At 38.8% G+C, this 23,703-nt stretch overlaps 1 pseudogene; it reads right to left on the bottom strand.

The window, feature by feature from the left end:
* Window positions 1–7,668: 7,668 nt before the first annotated feature.
* LOC136284399 (uncharacterized) lies at window positions 7,669–23,684 on the bottom strand (annotated as a pseudogene).
* Window positions 23,685–23,703: the final 19 nt, after the last annotated feature.

The raw sequence follows: 23,703 nt of genomic DNA, 5'->3' as shown, positions 1-23,703 counted from the left end.
CAGACGTGAGTTTGGGATACCTGTGGTGAACGTAAAAGACTCTTTGGTATAATATAATTTATAATATAATATATATTTAGTATAATGGTGATCTGTATGAAAAAAACATAAAGTTGAAAATTCACCATGTTAAGTGTTTATTGAATGTACTGGAGCCTTGATTCAAGGCTGGTAACCTTCACAAATTTGAAAAATTTATTTCTGTCATCAAATATTTGTTGATTAAATTTCAAGTCATTGCTAGATTTTTGCCACCACTTCCAGCCAATCTACAATGGTAATAGAACTGAGTGGAGTCTAATTAGGTTTGTTGTTATCATACACGTGATTAACAAAATTGGACGACCACGAAGCAGGAGACCAATTTGTCAATCCCAGGTATGATTACAGAAAGAATTGGACAACAAGAAGTCTTGTTACCAATTAATATTAATTGTTACAATTCTGAAAACAACAAATACATATAGGTCAAATGTCTCTGGAAGAGACAAAGTCTAAAGTAAAAAATATGTCTCCATCTTGGAAATTCTTCATTTTTTTTAAAGACAAGTGGTTGTTGCTGTCATTGTGATTAACTCTGTGATTGGTGGATTTGGCTGAGTGGACTTCATATGACTGGTTGCTTCAACAGTCCAATCACAGGTGTCTGATTACAGCCAACTGTCCAATTATATTGTCCAATTACAGCTGTACAGAATGATGAGTGAAAAATGAAGCAGCTAATGCACCAATCACATTTGAAGAAATTGTAATGGTTATGATTATTGCCTGAATAACCTGTTCCAGGCATTCAGTTGGTAAAACAAAGTGTGATAATAAACAGTGCTATAGTAGCAGAGAAGTGAAAAAGTGAGAGAGGCTTGGGTTGAGTCACTCAATAAATGAACACCTGGAGTGAGCTAATGCTTTTTTGCAGCTTCTGAAATTGAATTGTATGCTTCCTCTGTATCATCTTTGGCTTTTTGAAGCTGAAAATAAAAAAGAATGCATAAAACAATTTGGGATTCTTCAATTCTGGTGTTAACAATAATTATTCAGAAGCTCGACTTGAGCTTCGAGTCTATTCCTGAGTGCAGCCTTATGTGAATCACATGAAAGAACATACTCAATCACATGTAACAAGATCAGAGAGAGGTACCAAGTTAACTGGTAACTCTTATTACCAGTTCTCATGATGGTTACAGAGAGCAGAGCTAGCACGTAAGATGTGGTAAAACAGTGGTTATTCACATGGGAAAAAAATCAGCCAAACTATGTCTAGTCCATCATTGCTTGCATTGGAAGTTTGCCATCACAGGTTAAAAATGGAAAGATATGAAATAAATATTAAGTCATTATCACAAAATCATATCATTTAGCAATTTCAGACAAAGAACAACAAACCCTTTCAATTCCTTGGTACTATTATCATCACCAGCAGATGCTGTCATGATGCCAGAACTAAAATCATTCACTGCTAATGCAACACCTGAAATTCACAAAGAAATTCAAAATTACCAAACTTACATATGTATTAATATGCCATCATGGTGAGTTTGTCATAATCATACAGTATCATTTATTATCAAAATCAACCATATATTTTGTAACATCCTGATACATTAAAATACTGTATGGTTGAATAATAATTCAGGTATGTCTTTGCCACCCTTATGTTGTTTTCACATGGATGTTCTTTAGATATCAATGTTTTGGCCATATTTTCTGTTAAAATTCACTGGACTGGACCATTCACCAAAATCATGAGATCTGAAGTTGTAATTCACTATTTCAGCCTACACAACCTTAATGCAGATTACACATTCCAGCAAATAAAACATTGCTACATACCTTGCTGACTGTGTACCATTTTGGTGAAGTTCAACAAAAAAACAATAGTAGAAAAACATTTATTTATTGAAGGAAATAATCTCAAAATTGTCAAATCTTACTTAGAAGCTAAACCCATGCATGACCAAAACATTATTTCTCCTCACCACATCAATACAACACCAAGCAGGCAAGTGATGCTCTGATTGTTAGTTGATCCAAAACCAAATTCTCTAAGCTTACATCATATGAATTGTGTGGCAGAAAGTTAACGGAATTACTGAATCATAATGCACCCCTAGAAAAATATTACAACTACTGACCCCATATGACTCCTTGGTAAGTGGTGTGTACTCTTCCACAAAATCTCTTTTCTTCTGAAATTCTTCAACATGACCTAAGCAAAAGGAATAACTTCTGGTTATTTGTATTTCTAGGAAGGCCAAGTTATTCTTGTAATGGTTAAATTCAAAAGAAAGTTAGGTCATCTGTGAGCAGGGCCACTGTAACCCTTTAACTCCCAGAAGTGATGAACATGTCACTTCTCCCTTTAATATCCATATATTATTCAGCAAACAGGTAATGAGAATACTCAAACTCATCAGGTACAAGATATTACCCTGATTGAACACCAAATTCTTGTAACTAATTTACAAGGAAATGTGTAGCAGCTACAGGGGAGAATTAATAATCAGATCTTGGGAGTTTAAAGGTTAATTGCACTTTGGCAAGAGTGTTTCTTCACCCACAGAAGAGAATGAGGCCTAGTAGAGCAACACAAGCTGCTGAGAGGCCAGTGAAGGGTTAACAGTGACAAGAAGGACCAAGTAATTAGCAGTTTAATCATGAGAGTGACTGACATCTAATTTCTCCTTACCATATCCCCACTGAACCAAACATTAAGGCCAGGAGAATAAAGGAGCTGATCACAGACTAAAGAAGCTCTTGATTGCTAGACAAATTCTCCATGTCAGCATCTTAGGAAATGTCTAGAGAACAGTATGGAGAATATGCATACTGATGTTAGGGTGTGAAGGGTTAAAACACTGTCTCTCTGTATGCCATAATTCAAACTACAATTATTCATATTTCACAGCCCTGAATGAGACATACACTGTATATATGATCCAAAACCAAATTCTCTGAACAAACATCATATGAATTGTATAGCAAACAGTAAAGAGAATGACTGAACCATAATGCACCCCTGGAGTAAGATTCTATTTGGGAAAATATAACAACTACTGACCCCATATGTCTCCTTGGTAAGTGGTGTGTACTCCTACACAAAATCTCTTTTCTTCTGAAATTCTTCATTAAGATCCTAACCAAGAGGAACAATTTCTGGTTATTTGTATTTCTAGGAAGGCTAAGTTATTCGCATGGTTAAATTAAAAAAAAGAAGAAGGTCATCTGTGAGCAGGGCCTCTATAGCCCTTTAACACCCAGAACTGATAAACATGTAACTTCTCCCCATAGTATCCATACATTATTCAGCAAACAGGTAATCAGAATACTCAAACTCATCAGGTACAAGATGTTGTGCTGATTGAACTAAAAATTCTCATAGCTAATCTACAAGGACAAGTGTAGCAGCTAGAGGGAGAATTAAAAATCAGATCTTAAGAGTTTAAGGATTAATTGCACTTTGGCTAAAGTGCTTCTTCACTTGCAGGAGAGAATGAGGCCTGGAGCAACATGAGCTGGTGAGAGGCCTGTAAAGGGTTTAACCCTTTAACTCTCACAAGTGATTAACATGAAACTTCTCCCTATAATATCCATACATTATTCAGCAAACAGGTAATGAGAATATTCAAACTTGTCAGGTAGAGGCTGCTATCTTGATCTAGTATCAAGTCCTCATAACTAATTTATATGGAAATATGTAGCAGCTAAAGGGGAGAATTTACAATCAGATCTTGGGAGTTAAAGGGTTAACACTGATAAAGAAGGACCAAGTATTCAGCAGTTTAGTCCCTAACAGTGACTGACATCTAATTTCTCTTTACCATATCCTCCCTGATTCAAACATTAAGGTCAGGAGAATAAAGGAGCTGATCACTGACTACAGAAGCTCTTGATTGTTAGAAATGTCAGCATCCTAGAAAATGTTTAGAGAACAGTGTGGAGAATATACATACTGATGTTAGGGTGTGAAGGGTTAAAACAGTCTCTCTGTATGTGTGTTCTTTTTCTTTCCTTTGCGTCTTTACTGTTTGCATTTCAAATTTGTCAAAACTCTATCTCGAAAGAAACATGGCAAACAAAATCTGCCTGGCCTGTTTACTTCCCGGATCTTTCGAGGAATGGGCTCCTGGTCTTGTTCCTAGGAAGGGGTTTTTTTTCACAATCCGTAAGCCTCTCTCTGCACAGGATTACAAATGAGTACCGCTGAACTGTGAGCCTGAAACGAATCGTCTCCCAGCTAACTGTTGCATTTCAAATATCTATATCAATCATTTACAACATGGAGTCCTTGCTTTGGGAGTCAAAGATCTGATACCATTTGTAACTCATTCGCGTTTTGCCACTTTTAGGGATTTTCTAAAAAGGTTTTTTAAACAAAAAAATCAGCAATTATTCATTTCAAAAACTTCTGTTACATAAACACGCCAGCCGACGACTCTGCTCAAAATTCAGCTCCACTACCTAGCTCATCAGTGCAGCCAGCAAATTCATCAGTAGATCGCCAGCAACTTTATCGCACTCTACAACACTTATTTAGGACTAGATAATGACTGCGATTCACTTAGGCTATGCACAATCGAAAATGTCGAGGTGGAATGTGGAGACCAGACAGGAACACTTCGAAAGCGAGACTTAGGAAGTAATCAGCTCTCATCAAGAATTTCACTTTCCATTAGTTTTGATTTCAAAATTCCACTGCCCGGGAACACGACTGAAGCTGATCGTAATCAGACAACTGAAGAAATTTCTAGTAACCTATTATTAAAGTTTAAATTTCGGACAAACAGGAGCAGCGAGAGGCATGATGCAAATGAAAGAATAGCCGGAGAATTTTTATTTTACGTTTGCCAAGTACTTCCCTACAACTATGAAATTTTCTAAAATGCCCGAGTTTTCCAAAATGGCCGTAAAAGCAATTTCACTTCCGCTTTATAATTGGTTTATTTGAAAAAATAGGTGTTATACGATGGGCTGCCTACTCTACATCAACCATTTTTTCAAAGGCGCAGAATTTCCTCGCAGAAGGCATTCCAAAAAATAGGGGATTTGAAAAAAACGTATTGAAAGTGCGTCCTCTAATTTAGAGTAGAATCTTCGTATAGCTTTTAAGGCCCTTGATGTTAAGGGAGTACTTGGTTAAGTTTAGACCCTATCGTAAGTAATAAGAAAGATGTAATTAACTCAACGAAGGAAGCATATCATAACCAAGCACCAAAAAATCATTCTTTCAACTGAATCAAAGTAAAAAACCTTTCTCTTGAAAATGAGTTTCCGCGCATGAGGTTGAAGAATGACTGTAATGTGATTATCGAAAACACAATGCACTTGCCTTGCTATACAAACAGGTGCTTCAAACAGCTCTGAAATAGCTTTATAAACAGCTTGATGATACGTCAAACACTTTGAATATCTTCTACCCTTTTTGTTATTTATAGTGAGCTGTCCTGTTAGATACTTACACAATGCCTCAGATTGCCAGGCATGCGCAGTGGATCATTACCAGGATAAAGAGGTGCAGACTTCTTGTGTTCCTTGTCCATTCGGAACGTCAACATTCGGCGAGTTAGCATGGCAAGGAAACTGTGAAGGTCTTTATGATGAATTTATTTGTACCGCTGTAAACAATATTCGTATTTGACCGCTTGCCAATTCTTATCTTCATCAGAAATTCCAAAACATCAAATGCCGATGGGCAAGGGACATCAGGTCACCTTCTCAATGTCATCATTGCCATGGCAATAGTTGTACCAGTCATTGTAATAGTTGCTGTCGCCATCTTTTCTGTGTGGAAGCAAAGAATGTAAGTCAAAAGCATCGTTTTTTTTTTATGGTTGTCATTATCGTCACCATAAGAATTTCTTACTGTTATTTTTACTGCCGTCGTAGTTTTTCAAAAGTGGAATAGAAACCGATAGAGTTCAGTTGCAATGGAAGATAAAGAGGTGAAAAGGCTTGGAAAGGGTAAATTGGCCTGAGCAAAGCAAGGGTGATGGTGGGGTAACCTGTTGTTCAAGCAAAATTGCCAGAGCTAGTAAAATATATGTATCAGTAAAATAACAACAGGAAGCATTCAACAAATCGTACTGAATGCCAGGTTTATTCATCGCTGAAAACCATTTCCTTCTATATAGTCCTACCTTCACTGGTTTAAGCTGTGGATATGCAATGCATAGGAAAAAGCAACGCGTTAACGCGGCCTAGGAAGTCTGGGGAGAGCATACATATATCTTATATAGGATGCGAACCCAATGTTAGTTTTGGCAAATCAATTAAGGAGAGCTCTTGTGGGTATGACGGCTAATTTTGTACCGATAATGTACTGCGCAATAGCCCTTTTATCACAATTTGAACAACTGAACATTCCCTCTTGACACTTTGTTGGGAGAGTGGAAATCAAATGTCAAGGTTGTTTTGGTAAACTTAGACTTGACCCGCCGAAATAACCAATTATATTCTGCACGTTATATCCACGAGTTCATTATAATGTCACTTGGATCTTGCTATACAGTATCTATGATGGGTTCTAGTGCGGAAGGTCTATAAGGATTAGAGGAAAGGGTCAATACTTCTTACAGGCATCGAAGGAAGCGTTATCACGGAGAAAATGGCCGCAATTCAACGATAAAACCGCCTACGTGGACAATTCAAATCCAATCCCTTGGACAGTGTAATACGTTACAATCAAAGATACACTTTGGGTGCAATGTAGAGTTACGAGTTCAGAATAAAATGTTTCATTCTTAGTTGGATTTGGATCTTTATCAGTTTCGTCATCTAACAAGAGTATATCATCGAAAAAAAGTATTTTAAATTTCGTTTTCCAAAAGTGTCTGTAATACCGCATTTGTTCCCCTTTTCACTCGTGTCCCGCAATATTATGGAGAAGTAAAACATGTTACAATTCTACCTTCAGACGAACAACAATCTTACTAACTTTTTTCATCAATAAATAACCCCATCCCCATGCAAGTAACTTCTTTACGACATGATAATGATCACCCATGCGCTATCCAGGCTTTAATTAGCCTTTCATGAAAAATTTTTGACCAGGGAGAAGGGGAGAGAGCCCTGTGTGACAAAAATTAATATTTTCAACCCTCCAGTCCAATTTAAAAAAACTTGAACTTTCGTTTAAAATTTACTTCAAGATGAAAGAGGAGTTTGTAGGAATGTGGGTATTAGGAATTGTGAGCCAGTACATTGTGAGACTTCACTGCGTCACTATGAACACTACTGAAACGAGTAGTTGAAAAAAGGACTTGTACGGGCCTGAATTTTTTTCAGGTCCTATTTTCAACTACTCGTTTCAGTAGTGTTCTTAGCTGCGAGGAGCTCTTAATTTCATTTCTTCACCGCAGTGCAAATATATGAATTTTATACATCTAAAATCATCATTCACCGCGTCGTTTAAGATCTTTATCGAAGTTCGCTCTTCGATTCCACAAGAATGAGAGGTTACTTCCACTCAACATTGGATGTTAAACGGTTACTGATGAAGAAGTAACGCGATTTTCTTTTTAGTATCCTGTGGCATGTTAGCAAATTAGTTTATCCAGAGATTTTCCTTCTACGAAGTTCGGAACAAATGATGTTTATTTCTTTAAGACAACCGCTGATCAGACTCTAGTGATTGAGGCTCACGTGGGCCTTGATGACAAGTGGCGGGGGGTAGGGGGGGAAGAGAGGAGCGGGAACGGGAGGTGAACAGCACTTTTCGATTTTTCAATTATATAGTACTGAAGCGTTAAGTGAAAAACTTTAATAAGTTTCCTGTGAACAGCGAAATATCATGGATTTTGTTCTAATTTCTAATAATATCTATTTCTACTCTTTTTTCAGCTAGTAAGTTATTGTCTTTGTTAAATCGTTCTGGTGTTTGTTTTATAAAGGGCATGACAGTTTTCGAAAAATCGACCTCCAATGTTGCCTTAAATTTGAGCCTCGACATGGGTCGCCACGAGTGTTCGCTGGGGTGATCAGAAAATCTCTCATAACTTGATAAATTTTGAAGATCAGATGAAGTGGATTGTGGTTCTAGAATAAGGACATGAAAGTCTTTCAATGTACAAGAAATCAGCGAAATCTATTTTTCAAGCTAGATCGGCCGGACCGCTTTTATGGATATTCTCTCTTAATTATGAATATGAAAAAAAATCATAAATTTAAAAGAGCAAGATTCTGAAAAAGCAGCAATGATTAGCAACTTGAGAAATTCTTTACTTGGGTGCATATTCTGACTGTTTATTATCCGTCGAACTACAACCTTTTGTAGCAACCTAAGAAATGAGAAAGTAATGAACTACTTGTTCAGAAATAAAAAAAAACCACATCAATTGTGCGAGTTTCCAGATCGGAATATTAAAAGCGCAAGTTAAGCAAGATATTATGAAAAAATTAAAACGATCTAAGTTCTCACGTGCAAAGAAAACACAACAAGTAAACCTAAATTAAAGACCAACAACGTCTATGAATCAGCACAGTTACTAAACTATTAACACGAGTCTCATTTCTTCTTTTCCAAGACAGCTCCAAGGTCATCAACTCTCTTTCTTTTCTGTTTTAGCCGAGATAAGTTCCTGCTGACCTCTAGTGTCCTTATATGTTCTTGACCATACTTGGAGATATAAATTACCAGTGCACGCTTATAGCAGTCTTTTGCTTCATCTGTGTCGCCCAGATGACTGTGTAAAGTACCCAGATTGTTGTAAGACCTTGCAACATCAACATGCTCAGGTCCCAGCTGTTTCATCTTAATCTCCAGTGAACGCTTATAGCAGTCTTTTGCTTCATCTGTGTCGCCCAGATGACAGTGTAAATTACCCAGATTGTTGTAAGAGCTTGCAACATGAACATGCTCAGGTCCCAGCTGTTTCATCTGAATCTCCAGTGCACGCTTATAGCAGTCTTTTGCTTCATCTGTGTCGCCCAGAGCTTTGTGTAAAGTACCCAGATTGTTGTAAGAGGTTGCAACATCAACATGCTCAGGTCCCAGCTGTTTCATCTGAATCTCCAGTGCACGCTTATAGCAGTCTTTTGCTTCATCTGTGTCGCCCAGATGACTGTGTAAAGTACCCAGATTGTTGTAAGACCTTGCAACATCAACATGCTCAGGTCCCAGCTGTTTCATCTGAATCTCCAGTGCACGCTTATAGCAGTCTTTTGCTTCATCTGTGTCGCCCAGATGACTGTGTAAAGTACCCAGATTGTTATAAGACCTTGCAACATTAACATGCTCAGGTCCCAGCTGTTTCATCTGAATCTCCAGTGCACGCTTATAGCAGTCTTTTGCTTCATCTGTGTCGCCCAGAGCCTTGTGTAAATTACCCAGATTGTTGTAAGACCTTGCAACATCAACATGCTCAGGTCCCAGCTGTTTCATCTGAATCTCCAGTGCACGCTTATAGCAGTCTTTTGCTTCATCTGTGTCGCCCAGATGACTGTGTAAATTACCCAGATTGTTGTAAGACCCTGCAACATGAACATGCTCAGGTCCCAGCTGTTTCATCTGAATCTCCAGTGCACGCTTATAGCAGTCTTTTGCTTCATCTGTGTCGCCCAGAGCCTTGTGTAAATTACCCAGATTGTTGTAAGAGGTTGCAACATCAACATGCTCAGGTCCCAGCTGTTTCATCTGAATCTCCAGTGCACGCTCATAGCAGTCTTTTGCTTCATCTGTGTCGCCCAGATGACTGTGTAAATTACCCAGATTGTTGTAAGAGGTTGCAACATCAACATGCTCAGGTCCCAGCTGTTTCATCTGAATCTCCAGTGCACGCTTATAGCAGTCTTTTGCTTCATCTGTGTCGCCCAGATGACTGTGTAAAGTACCCAGAATGTTGTAAGAGCTTGCAACACCAACATGCTCAGGTCCCAGCTTTTTTATTTGAATCTTTAACAGCCATTTACCATAGACTAGCGCCGCTCTAAACCTACTGTGGTTTAGGCACATGTTAGTAAGGCTCCAAAGGCCATCCGGAAAATTACACAAGGCTCTATTGCTCGCTTCTGGTATTCCTTTCCCGAGTGGCATGTCTTCAATTTTTAAGCTCAACGTTGTAAGATGGGGAACTATTCTTGTTCCCACAACAATAGATTCCAGCTCTTCAAATTTTGAGAAAGACATTACCGCGCCATACACCACTTTGTGGCTTTGATCCTTTGCGAAACCTTTTGTCGCAGATTTAATAACATCAAGAACGACACCATGGACTCGAATATAAACACCAGTTGATTCTTCTTCAATTAGCAACAGTGAACATCGACTCATCCTCGTTCTTATCATATCTTCATCTTCAAATTCGTCATCAGTTGTTTTAACATACCTTATAATAATGTCTTGCAGTATCGGCTGTGATGCACACATTGAAAGAAAAAGGAACATGTGATGCAAAATTATATCATTTTCCATCACCATTTCGACAGCGAGTGTTATTGCTTTGGTCATGGTCTTCGGATAGGCTGGATTTGTCGCAGCAAGAATGCTTTCAGTATTGCTTCGTTTCCCCTCTTCCAATTTCTTCAAATAGTCGGTCCAGCCAAATTTCGAGGTTCCTTTATTCTGACGAACTTGTCTCACATACGTGGCTGCGGCTGCCAATGAAAGTGGCTGGTAGTCTAGTTCTTTCGCAATTTCCTTTTCCATCTTGGCATCTGAGATACCAGAAAGGAGGTTAAGCAGAAAGCACGCATCATCAGGTTGCATTCCTGCGCTGATTGAGATATTTTGTATGGAAGAGCTTGACAACGGTATAGACGCAGTGTCTTTTGTTGTTATTAGCATCTGACCCCTTGCCCACAACTCGCTGTCTGCATCTGGCAAATAGTCGCTTGTACGAGATTCGCTGGTCACATTATCAACTACTAACAGCCATGAAGCGTAATGCTCAATTTTTGTACTTATTAAGGTCTTGAAATATGAAATCTTCTCGTCTGTGTTCAAATCCTTGGAGCGGTAAGTGTTTATTATTTCATACCCGGGACAATTGCAATGTTGAGCGAAAAGGACATACGATTTCAAGAGTGCTTCTGAGTTTTCAGCATTCAACGTCATGACAAATGAAGCTGCAGAAGGTATTTGTTCGACCTCGTCGTAAAATCGCCTGGCTGCTAAACGGGCCAGCTGAGATTTTCCACTTCCTGGATTTCCTGACAAATACAGTATGCTCAACCCATCATTGGCGTCTTTTAGTGTTTGGAGGTTTTGTAAAACTTCACCAACTTCAGATTCCCGACTAGCGATGTCGTGGCTAGGTTTGGGAGGAAGAATACAAAATGGAGAGACATCGAAATTTAATTGCTCTTCTAGGGCAAGCCTCTGTTCTTCTTTCACTTGAAGTTCCTCTTCTTTGTCTTTAACTTCTTGTTTCAAGTCGTCAACCTTCCTTAAAACGTCGTCTAACTCCTCCGTTAAGAAGTTTGTCTGATTTTGAACTTCGTTGATTTCCAATGACGGGAGACCGAGTGCGTGGAATGCAGTTTTAACCTTTGTAATGACAGTTAGGAAATCTCCGTTGGAGAGGTGGCCCCGAGGCATATGTGCAAATTCTTCATTTCGAAATTTCCTTAAGTCGTCCGCATTTGATCTAATTGATGGATTGAGAGAATATATGCAATCTGAATACAGGATAGCGTAAAACAGCATGGTACAATCCCATTCAGCTCTATCGCCATTCTTCATGGTTGTCAACAGCCCAGCGTTTCTTTTTCTGTTTCGAGTAGACTCGCCATTCCAGAAGTCCATTCCATTTTTGGTTTGATCTTTCTATTCTCCCAGTGTTGTCTTGTATCGATTGTCCCATTCTTGTTTGAAGATGGTTCGCAGACCCTCAGTTAGTATGTCAGTGACAACGTAACAAATCCTGTAATAATTCAGTTGCTCTGTGGTGTACTTCAACAAAGTGGCCATTATCAGTTACATCCTATTAAAACCATAGTTATGTTAGTACCCAATAGGATTATTTCTATCGTATCTATCTATCTATCTATCGTATCTATCTATCTATCTATCTATCTATCTATCTATCTATCTATCGTATCTATCTATCTATCTATCTATCTATCTATCTATCTATCTATCTATCTATCTATCTATCTATCTATCAATCAATCAATCCTATACTCCTGGTAGAGTCACCCATGCCGAACATGTCGAAAGGTAAAAGCCAGACTAAGAGTGATCCCCTGGACCTCAAGTTGGAGGATGGACGCAAGGTTAACGACCCTGCCCCGTAGAAAGAAACACATGTTACAGAAGCCGGATGCATTGACAATACAACTCAAACCGGGGGTGTTGCTGCTGGGGCCGTAATGACGCTCTTGGGCCAAAGCCGGCGGGAAAAATTCGGGAAGGGAAAGAGGCAAAACTTAAAATAGAGGGTGCGTGAACGGAACGACTAAAACAGCGATGGAGAGAGGAGTATAATGCGAAAGAAAAGGAAGTGAAACATAGTGCTGGGGAAGATAAGAGGAATTGGTTGGGGAGGGGAAGAGGCTGCTGAGAATGGTAGAAACAAGGAGCTATACAGCATAGCCAGGACAATAACCGGGGAACGGAGGAGGCGAAAAGTAGGTGTAAAAGACAAACAGGGGGTGCTTAAGACATCCTTCGACTCGGTTCACAGAGAAAGCATGTGGAACATCATGGGGAGCTATGGAATTCCGCGCAAGATAATGAGCGTGATAGTAGGCATATACGGAGGATTTTATTGCGCCTTAATCGAGCTATACAGCATAACCAAGAGCGGAGGAGGCAAAAAATATGTGTGAAAGACAAACAAGGGGTGATTAAGACAGAATCAAAAGAAAGATTGCAGAGATGGTTGAGCATTTGAGTGAAATTTTAAACAGACATGACCCAACAAATCCAGTGGGAGAGCATGAAGAAACAGGAGAACTGGAGTAGATTGAGGAAATAGATGGAAATGAAGGAAGGTGATTTTCGTGATTGCAACAACTGGAGAGGAGTGACTTTGCTACCCATCATCAGTAAAATATTCCACAGGATGCTGCTAGGGCGGATCAAGAGAGGTGTAGACAAGACGCTTCAAAAGAGCAGGCTGGCTTTAGACCAAATGACAGTACAACTGAACAGATCCTTATAATTAAAAAAATAACATCTCAGAGCAGGTAAACGACTGGAGTGCGAGTCTGTACACGCACTTAGTGGACTTTGAAAAAATCCTTCGATTCGGTTCACAGAGAAAGCTTGTGGAACATCATGGGGGGCTATGGAACTCCGCGAAAGATGGTGAGCGTCATAGTAGGCATATCTGGAGGGTTTAATTGCGCCGTAATCGACGGATGTGAGATATCAGACTGGTTCAAGATTTAGTCAGTAGTAAAGCAGGGATGTGTTATGTCAGGATTCTTATTCTTACTGGCCATGGATTGGATCATGAGGAAGACAACAGCAGACAAGAGAAGAGAGATAGGATGGAATTTAACAACAGTGTTGGAGGATCTTTATTTTGCGGACGACATCGCTCTACTTTCCTCCAAGTTTAAAGACTTGGGTGTGAAGACACGGAGATTGACGGAAGAAGCAGCCATTGTGGACAAAGAAGGTGTGGGCAGCCAGAGGAATAAGGAGGAGAACCAAGATACGCCTGTTAAGACTTAGTCCGACCGGTTTTGCTTTATGGTTGGGAAACATGGAAGATCACCAAGATCAGTGAAAGAAAACTGAACAGTTTCCAGTGTCAGTGCCTAAGACGGAAACTGGCGATTATATGGCAGCAGAGAATGACAAATAAGAGAGTTGTTGAAATGGCAGAGATCAATGAAATTAGCTGTGAGGTGCGAATAGGAAGGTGGAACTGGTTAGGACTCGTACTCGGGAGAGAAGGTGCGAACGACCGTTTTACGGCATTAGAGTGGAAACCAGGTCCAAAGGTAAGAGGGAGACCAATGACCACTTGGAGAAGGACTGTCGAAAGAGGAAGAGGAAAAGTGAGGTAGAGGAGCTGGAATGTGGCCTAACGAGCGATGATGACGATGATGATGATGATACACACCGAACGTGACAGTTAACTTTAATTTACGTGAAATCGTAACCCGTGGTTTCTCGGCGAAAGGAAAGAAATGATCACTCTAATGCTAAAGATCGGAAACAGCCTTTGGGGTACACTCTACCCTCAATCGTCCAATCCTTGTTTTATTGTTTATCATCAACGTTCACCACGTCACAAACTTCGAACAATCTCTCCACAAACCTATCACTCTAATTATCACGTCTCCTTTTTCAATCTTAACCTACACGTGAATGTGTAAGTCTCATGTCACTCAACTGACTTCCGTTTAAAAGGTTACTTGGAACTCACTTTGGAATCAGTGAGTTAGATAATACATACCGTTCTAGAACTTTGAGAAATCTTGGGAACACTTGAACTGTCTGCAATCAAAGGATGAGCAATTTAGCATCACGTGCTTTTCAAGCTGCACCAGCGGTAAAAGTATGCGAAGGGTTTTTTTAAATATCATAGGGAAAAGGGCAGGCATCGTGTTTGGTTCTTACCTATTATCTGTTGGAGGACAATGCATTTATTATATAAAACAAATATAATCCATGTTGCCTTAGTTCTTTACAGTAATAGATCACAGAAAAAATCACAAACGTGGTAAGAACATCAGTGACACACTCGGGTGCGCTTCGTGTGCCACCTTTTTGTTCTCACCACATTTTGACTTCATCTGTGATTTCTTACTGAACAAACGCAGGGCTATATGGAAGTTCACAAGTATTGAGTGTAGTTTGTTGATGTGCTGTGACCCATTAGTCAAGATTATCTTCAAACTTTTTTCGCCCTTCCAAAGTGTACAAAATTCGTGGCTCACTTGAGAGGGGGGTAATTCAGAAGATTAAACTGACCAGCAATAAAAACTTCGAGAAATTTCAAATACATAGGACAATACTTCTAACGCGTTGATCAGATGAATATGATTTCATACCACCGGGTCATTTTTCTTGATTCGCTAAAGTAATTACTTTACTGGGTAGGTTAATGGGTTGCGTCAATTGAGAGAAGATAGCTATAAGTTTCTCTTGGGTACGTTTAGTTGCTCTCACCCAAAAGATTTGATCTTTGAAGAAAAGTCAAATTTGCATAAGATATGACGAGGAGAGACTTATCACCGCCGCAGTGCTATCGAGTTAATCAATGTTTCTTTCCATGTCTTGATAAAGAAAAAATCACAACAACGTTCGAAATAAAAGATTTAATGAAATCATAATGTCATAATTCCACCTTTCAAACAACTTATTATCCACACGCAAATCGCAACTTGTCACTTGAACGAAACTCCCCATGGTTAATATGTGATCCGGATTGCTTCATGTCCTTCAGGAAAAGAACAGCGATTTCATCACCATTATTTTCCATACTTTTCTCCCGGATATCTTTTATAAGCTTAAAGAAAGATGAATATAACGCAATCTCCCAGTGATTTACACGAGAGGAAGTCAAAGGTCTCTTTAATTTTCCCCTGAGGTGGCCGGCTCACCAGGAAGAAAAAGGACATCGTTCGGTCAAATAACGTTAGTCTGTGGAGACCATCAAGCTAATAGCTGAAGAGATTGTGCCCTTTGGTTCATCAGTGACAGCATTAATTATTTCAAATCTGTATTTCTTGGTCCAAGGGACATCAAAAATTGTTCCTTTGTAATTTTGTAAGCACTTTCTATAGCATTTTATTGTCGAGGGAAATAAATCTCAAGGCTCAAAGCCAATACAACGTTCGAGCACGTGAAAGACTCCCTGAAAAAAGCTAAATTTTGGAAATTGATTGTGATGAAATCCCTGTTCCGTTTTCTGTACTGTAGGCATACTGAGTAGTTCAAAATCTCCACTTTGTGATGATTTTCGCGCGAGTAGTACAAATTGCTATTGTGCAGGGTTTTCGGTAACATTTGGAAGTACCGGATGCAGGGGTTCAGCTGGCATGATATGCACACGATTTAAGGTATATGTTTGTAGTTATGTCGAGTGGTCCTCCAAGAAGTTTGATCAATTTTTTTTAAAAGATGACAACCAGAGGCGAGATTTCTCTTCGGGATATTGCTCATAAGATAACATTCTTCCAAAGCCGTGCATGTTTCATTTGTCTGAAACATTTGTTGTTGAGAACATTAGATGTAAACATCGCCAAATTATGCAATATCTGATTTTGAGCTTTTTTCGCGTATGGCCCCTATTAAAAGTAGAGGCAGGCCCGCAGAGATTTTTACATATTTAAAAACTAGAATATTATAAACAGCTGGGTGGGTAGTTTCAGTTCCAGAATCGGTGTACTTATGGAGAAATTCAGATTGACGTTTTCCCTGTTTTACCCGACAACAAAAATGACCGAAACTGTACCGAGATGAATAATCTACTGGTGTGTTCACATTCACTCTCTGGGAATATTGAATAAATCAAAGTGAAGACGAATGATGTCACTATGTATGGTAGAAGTGCCAATTTGTAATGTTGTATTTAGCTTGAGATGGAGAAATAAACATTTCACTCTTTTTTTGCGACGCTTTTGTATGAAAATGAGGCTCCGAGCCTCGTACAAGCAGCCGTTGTTACCATGGCAACAAGAGTGCTGCGACCTTTAAAAAGGGCATTTTGTGCATCCCCCTGAGTGCCTAACTGCATGAAAAATTTGAAGGGGGGTTGAAAACTTTCATTTCCCAAGATGTTTGATTCTTACAGAGACTTGTTCTTAATCCGGCTTTGTCGCAATGCACCTTATTCACCGCTCTAAATAGCTACACCCTGCAGGTATCATATCGATTGTTTTACTAATAACTATTGAATTCGCTTTGCCCGCAGAAAAATACACAACAATGTACCTCGACCCAGTAATCTTAATTGTTTTTCCGATTTAAATTCCCTTCATAAAAGTCGGTAAAAAAATTCCTCGCCTCAGACACCATTTCATATTTCCCACATTAATGGAAAGTAGTTAATAGAACAGCATTAAGGAAATTCTAAATTATAGTGATTTGCTGACTGTACATACGTCTGGCGTGACATTTTTCAAGCAAGGAATGTGAAATCTTGAACAGAGGTCAACAATATTTCTTTCTCCTATTATAGAATGTTTTGATCAGTCTTTTTCAGGAGGACAATTTACGAAATCATAAAGTTACTAAAGACTAAATAACTGAAATTAGGATAACAAAGGAGTTGCTCACCTTAGGGTATGAGATATGACCCCTTCCCCGGTCCTATTGGTATTTTTCTACAAAACTTGTTTAATAGCGAAAGTGGGGTGGCGGATAAAAAGGCAAACTTCCGGCACGCGTGCCTTGCGTGATTACTACAACAATCGAGTTTAAATTATGTTCAAGAATGTTTTGCTCGAAGTCCTTTTCAGAGCAGAAACATGGATAAAACATTAGATTTTAAAAAGCTTTATTTAACAAATTGTCAAAATCTTTTCCAAAGAATCTATACTATAAGTACAACAGTTGGTTTTGATTTCCGTGTAAGCGTCAAAATTTCAACCAGGCAAGACAAGAAACAAAAAATTGCTCATGCGCAACCAGCCTTCAACTCGTAAACAAGAACACGAAAGTGAAAGCAGTGTGTTACGTATTGTGACCCTAACAAATAATAAGCCAATGACACTGAGTCTTTTTGATTGGCGTCGATAACCGCAAGCGTCAAATTTGTGCGTTGAACCGTTAAGTGTAAACTGAGCTGTTTAGTCCGATGTAGGTAAAAAAAATTATAAAAAGCAAAGCACATCAGCTCGGCCCCGATCTTTAAGGCAACATTTTAAGAAATTCTCGAATCGGCAGGAGTGGGTTCTGAGGAGAAGGGAAGGGGGGTATACTTGCACACAATTCCACATTCCCTCTTTGAATTCAAGGCAGACAAAAGACAACATCAAGAAAATACTCAATTTGGCGATTTTCTAACTGCAGTCGTGTCTGTTGTGATATTTCGAGTAACTGGAGTAAGCTCTTGAACAGAGGTCGACCATATTCGCATGCCTTCTTCTAGAATGTTCTGCTCAAATTTTATTTTTGAACCGCATTGAAACAATTCTTGGAGCAAACAAGTATAAAGTTTTAAATTGAGAATCTTTCACCGAAGGAAAAACTTTCGAACGAACAATTTTGCATAAAGTTCACAATCTTCAGCAATAACACAACTTATAGTTTATTCATCAAAATACACCGCCAGATAGGAGCATATAAGGTTACAAAATTAGGGGAAAGTGTTTGTGGACAACGGTGAATTCGAAAAGATCTCTGATCGACTGCGGAGTTGTTTTTGTCAGTTTATTTCCACGGTGTCCTCGCACATACATTCGCAAAACTTCCCCAACATCAAAACATACACAATGACTAAATCGACACTGAGAAAGTTCATGATCCTTTATCAATCTCGAGATCGAAGACTAGTGCTGTATTTCCTGCTGTTGTCCTAAGGAAGGTGGATGTTTCGTTTCAGTTCCATGATTAACAAGTCCTGGCCCGCTACAGAAACAATTAAATTACACTATAATACAATGTCCTTACCAGTGAGGCTAATTTCCGTGCCTTGAGGACGACGAAGGCTTGCGATCAAAATGTTCTGATCTGTACATTGAAGGTAAAAACAACGCGCAATGAACGATTACACTTTATCTCATATTGTACCGTTGTCCATAACAAAAATGAATAATTCTCACACAAAATGTTTTGCTGCTTTAACGAAATGGTAGCGGGTGTAATCTGCTTTTTGCTTCTTGCTTTTTGCTTTTTCAGCATTATTGTCTAACAAAACAAAGGAGTTCTCTCGTACATTTGACACACTCAGCATATCAGATGATGAAATCGTGAAATGTATCTAATAACGTCACTTTTTAACATTTTCACTAATGTAAAGTGACGATAGTAGAGATCGCTGTGCTATTTCACATTTCTGCTAAAACCTGTTTTATTAAGCTCCTTCTCCGCCAGCTTTTGTCGCATCGATATAAGTATTCTAGGATGTATGCTTGTTTATTTTCCGTTTAAAACGAGTTTTAACTGCTACACATTACTTTCATGTAAATGGATTGAAGTACACGTACCGTCGTTGAAGTTTTAGAAACCTTTAGGTGAAGTATGCATACTTCATTTGCGATAAAGAACATAAAGAACAAGGCTGCTTTCTGTAGTTTACAAAACACTCAAGGAACTCAAAAGCAAAAGCTAATCTGGCTTTGTCGCAATGCACATTATTCACATCCCTAAATAGCTGCACCCTGCTGGTATTATATTAATTGTTTTCGCGTTGGTTTCATCATTGGTCCATTTTTGGCCCCCAGCAAATTAACACAAAAATGTGCCTTGACCCGTTGATCTTAAACATTTTTCAAACATACTCCCCTCTACAAAAGTTGGTGAAAAATTCCTCGCATTAGACACTATTTCACATTGCTCACATAAATGGTAAGTAGATAATAGAACAGCATCATGGAAATACTAAATTTTGGTGATTTGCTGACCTCACGAGTCTCTGTCGTGACATTTTTTAAGCAAGAAAATGTGAATTCTTGAACAGAGGTCAACGATGTTTCACCGTCCTGTTATAGAATGTTTGGATCAAAGTCCTCTTTCAGAATAACCAAGGACTGAATGACTAAAACAAGTAGAACGAAGGAGTTGCTTTCTTTAGGGTATGGGATATAATCCCTTCCCCGGTCCTGTACGTAGTTTTTTAGAAAACTCCCCCATCAGCGAGAGTGTGGGTGGGGGGGGGGGGGGGGAGGGGCCGTGGGGAGGGGGGCATTAATATACACACCTTTCTTACATCCTTAACTCAAAAAGACAACAGATGAAGAAGCTTCTAGCACGTGTGCCTGGCGTGATATAACCACAATCGAATTTAAAATATGGTCAAGAATGTTTTGATCAGAGTCCCTTCTTTAGAGCAGTAATAAGGTTAAAACATTAGATTTTAAAAAAACCTTTTTTCACAGACAGACTGTAAAAATCTTTTTTAAAGAATCTATGCAATAAGTAAAACAATCGGTTTTGATTTCCGTGTAAGAGTCAAAATTTCAACCACACAAGAAAAGAAACAAAAATGGCTCATGTGCAACTAGCCTTCAACTCGTAAAAAAGAACACGAAAGTAAAACCAGAGTGTTACGTATTATGACCCTAACAAATAGTAATCCGATGACATTGCGTGTTTTTTGGTGGCGTAGATAACCGCAAACGTCACATTTATGCGCTGATCCTTTAAGTGTAAGCATAACTGTTTAGTTCGATGTAGGTAAAAACATTTCAAAGAAGGAAAGCCAAGCACATCAGCTCCCCCCTAGCCTTTAAGAAAATATTTAAAGAAATTCTCGAATCGGCAGGAGTGGGTTCTGGGGTGAAGGGAAGGGGGGTTTACTTGCACACCATTCCACATTCCCTCTCTGAATACAAAGCAGACAAAAGACAACACCAAGAAAATACGCAATTTAGCGATTTTCTAACTGCAGTCGTGTCTGGTGTGATATTTCAAGTAACTGGAGTAAGCTCTTGAACAGAGGTCAACCATATTCGAATGTCTTCTCCTAGAATGTTCTGCTCAAATTTTGTTTTTAAACCACATTGAAACAATTCTTGGAGCAAACTAGGAGAAAGGTCTAAATTAAGAGTTTTTCACGGATGGAAACACTTTCGAACGAACAATTCAGTTTAAAGTTCACAATCTTCAGCAATAACACATAACTTACAATTTCATCATTCAAATACACAGCTAGCAAAGAGAGATTTTTTGGACAACGGTGAATTCGAAAAACATCTCAATCGACTGTGGAGTTGTTTTCTGTCAGTTTGTTTCTACGGTGTCCTCGTAGATAACATCAATTCGCAAAACTTCCCCAACATCAAAACATACGCAATGACTAAATCGACAAGAAAGTTCCTGATCCTTTATCAATCTTGAGATAGAAGACTAGTATATGTTTAGTTTTAGTTTCAAAATTAGCAAGTCATGGCCGGCTACAGAAACAACTAAATTACTCTATAACAAAATGTACTTACCAGCGACCCTAATTTCAGCGCTTTGAAGAACAACTAAGGCTGATAAATGCTATCGTTTGTCTTTCGATCTTTTCACTGCCGCTGTGGATCGTGATGGCCGGCCTCGCACGAAGAAGGATTGCAATCAAAACGCCCCGATCTGCACATTGAAGGTAAAAAAAAAGCGCAATAAACGATTATACTTTATTCCATATTGTACTGTTGTCCATAAAAAATGGATAATTCTCACACCAAAAATTCTGCTGCTTTAACGAAATGATATTGGGGTTAATCTGCTTTTTGCTTTTTCCAGCATTATTTTCTAACAAAACAAAGCAGTTCTTTCGTTCATTTGACACACGCAGCACATCAGATGGTCAAATCATTAAGTGCATCAAATAACGTCACTTTTGACATTTTCAATAATCTGGGGTGACGATTGTAGAAATTGTTGCGCAATTTCACCTTTTTTTTGCTGAAAATGTTTTATTAAGCTCCTTCTCCTTCAGCGTGTGTCGTATCAATATCAGTTTTCTGAATGTATCCTTGTTTATTTTAATGGACGACGGTGAATTCGAAAAGATCTCCAATCGACTGCGGAGTTGTTTCTATGGTGTTCTCTTAGACAACATACATTCGCAAAATCTCCCCAACATCAAGACATGCGCAATGACTAAACAGACAAGAAAGTTCGTGATCCTTCATCAATCTCAAAATCGAGGACTAGTACTGTATTTCTCGCTAAAAAACTCCCCTATCAGCGAAAGTGGGGTGGAGTGGAAAGGGGGCCATTTACATACACACCATTCTGTCATCCTAACTCAAAAAGAAAGGCAGATGAAGAAGGAATCTTCAGACACCCGTGCCTGATATGATTACTACAACAATTGAACTTAAATTATGTTCAAGAATGTTTTGATCCAAGTCCTTTTTAGAAGAGTAACAAGGATAACACATTCGATTTTAAGAAGCCTTTTTTAACAGACTGAAGATATCTTTTCAAAGAATCTACACAATAAGTACAACAGTGGGTTTGTCAAAATTTGAACCACGCAAGACAACAAACAAAAATTGCCCATGCACAACCAGCCTTCAACTCGTAAACAGGAACACGAAAGTAAAACCAGTGTGTCACGTATTGTGACCCTAACAAATAATAATAATCCGATGACATCGCGTGGTTTTTGAAGGCGTAGACAACCGCAAACGTCACATTTGTGCGTTGATCCCTTCTTCGGTCCTTAAAAAAATATTTTACGAAATTCTCAAATCGGCAGGAGTGGGTTGTAGAGAGAAGGGAAGGGGGGTTAACTTGCACACCATTCCACATTCCCTCACTGAATACAAAGCAGACAAAAGACAACATCAAGAAAATGCTAAATTTGGCGATTTTCTTACTGTAGTCGTGTCTGGTGTGATATTTTAAGTAATTGGAGTAAGCTCTTGTACAGAGGTCAAACATATTCCCGTGTCTTCTTCTAGAATGTTCTGATAAAATTTTTTTTTCGAACCGCATTGAGACAGTTCTTGGAGCAAACAAGGAAAATGTTCTAAATTGAGAGTCTTTCACCAGAGGTAAAACTTTTGAACGAACACAATTCAGTCTAAAGTTCACAATTTTCAACAATAAAACAAACCTTACACTTTCTTCATCAAAATGCTCCGCAAGCTAAGAGCGTGTAACTTTACAAAATTAGGGGAAAATGTTTGTGGACTGAACGGTGAATTCGAAATATTGGATCTCTAATCGACTGCGGAGTTGTTTTTGTCTGTTTGTTTCTCTCAGACAATCGACAGTCGCAAAACTTCCCCAACATCAAAACACACGCAATGACTAAATAGATAGAAAGATCACGATCGTTTTTCAATCTCGAAATCGAAGACTAGTACTGTATTTCTTGCTGTTGTCCAAAGGCAGGTGTATGTTTAGTTTCAGTTTCAAAGTTAGCAAGTCCTGGCCTGCTACAGAAACAACTAAATTACTCTATAACACAATGTACCTACCAGCGAGGCTAATTTTATTGCCTAGAGGAACAACTATGGCCGATAAGTGGTATCCTTTGTCTCTCGATATTTTCACTGCCGCTATAGATCGTGATGGCCGAGCTCGCACGAAAAAGACTCTGAGTCGTTTTCTTTAAATCAAAACGTCTCGATCTACGTACATCGGAGGTGAAAACAAAGCGCAATATAAACGATTATACTTTAGCTGATATTGTATTTAACGACTATGAATAACCACAGTTTCTTCATACGAGATAAGATTTACCATTCAGCAAATCAAGAATCGTATTAATTCCGTCTAATTAAGAGAAACAATAGTTCTGAAAATGAATGGAGGACAAATTCCTAATTTGTTGTATTGAAAACGAAATCGACTTAGCATTTGATAAATGATTAAAATGAAGCAGGGTTAAACTCGTTCATAGAGCCGTTAAGCTTTTCAGTTTGAGTCTACGAGCAAGAATATTTAACAACACCCTTAATGGTCTTACACCGAACTTTGGTCTCGTTGTAAACAAACGCTATTCGGAATTTTCTTCTCGAATCTTGATTACAAATGATCTATACTTACTTCGTTGAGGATTTCAGGAACTATCGCGGGAACAAGTCGACGTTTTCAGCCAACAAAATGACAAAGTACTGCTCGGAAGCAACCACGCTCAAAAGTGAAACCAACTTGCAGAGCGCAGCATATCTGATGACATTTCGCGTGTTGACTTTCACAAC

The sequence above is a fragment of the Pocillopora verrucosa genome, chromosome 11 (assembly GCF_036669915.1).
Source record: "Pocillopora verrucosa isolate sample1 chromosome 11, ASM3666991v2, whole genome shotgun sequence".
NCBI classification, from domain to species: domain Eukaryota; kingdom Metazoa; phylum Cnidaria; class Anthozoa; order Scleractinia; family Pocilloporidae; genus Pocillopora; species Pocillopora verrucosa.
The sequence above is the reverse complement of the archived record's forward strand: the minus strand, read 5'-3'. Positions and strand labels throughout refer to the sequence as shown.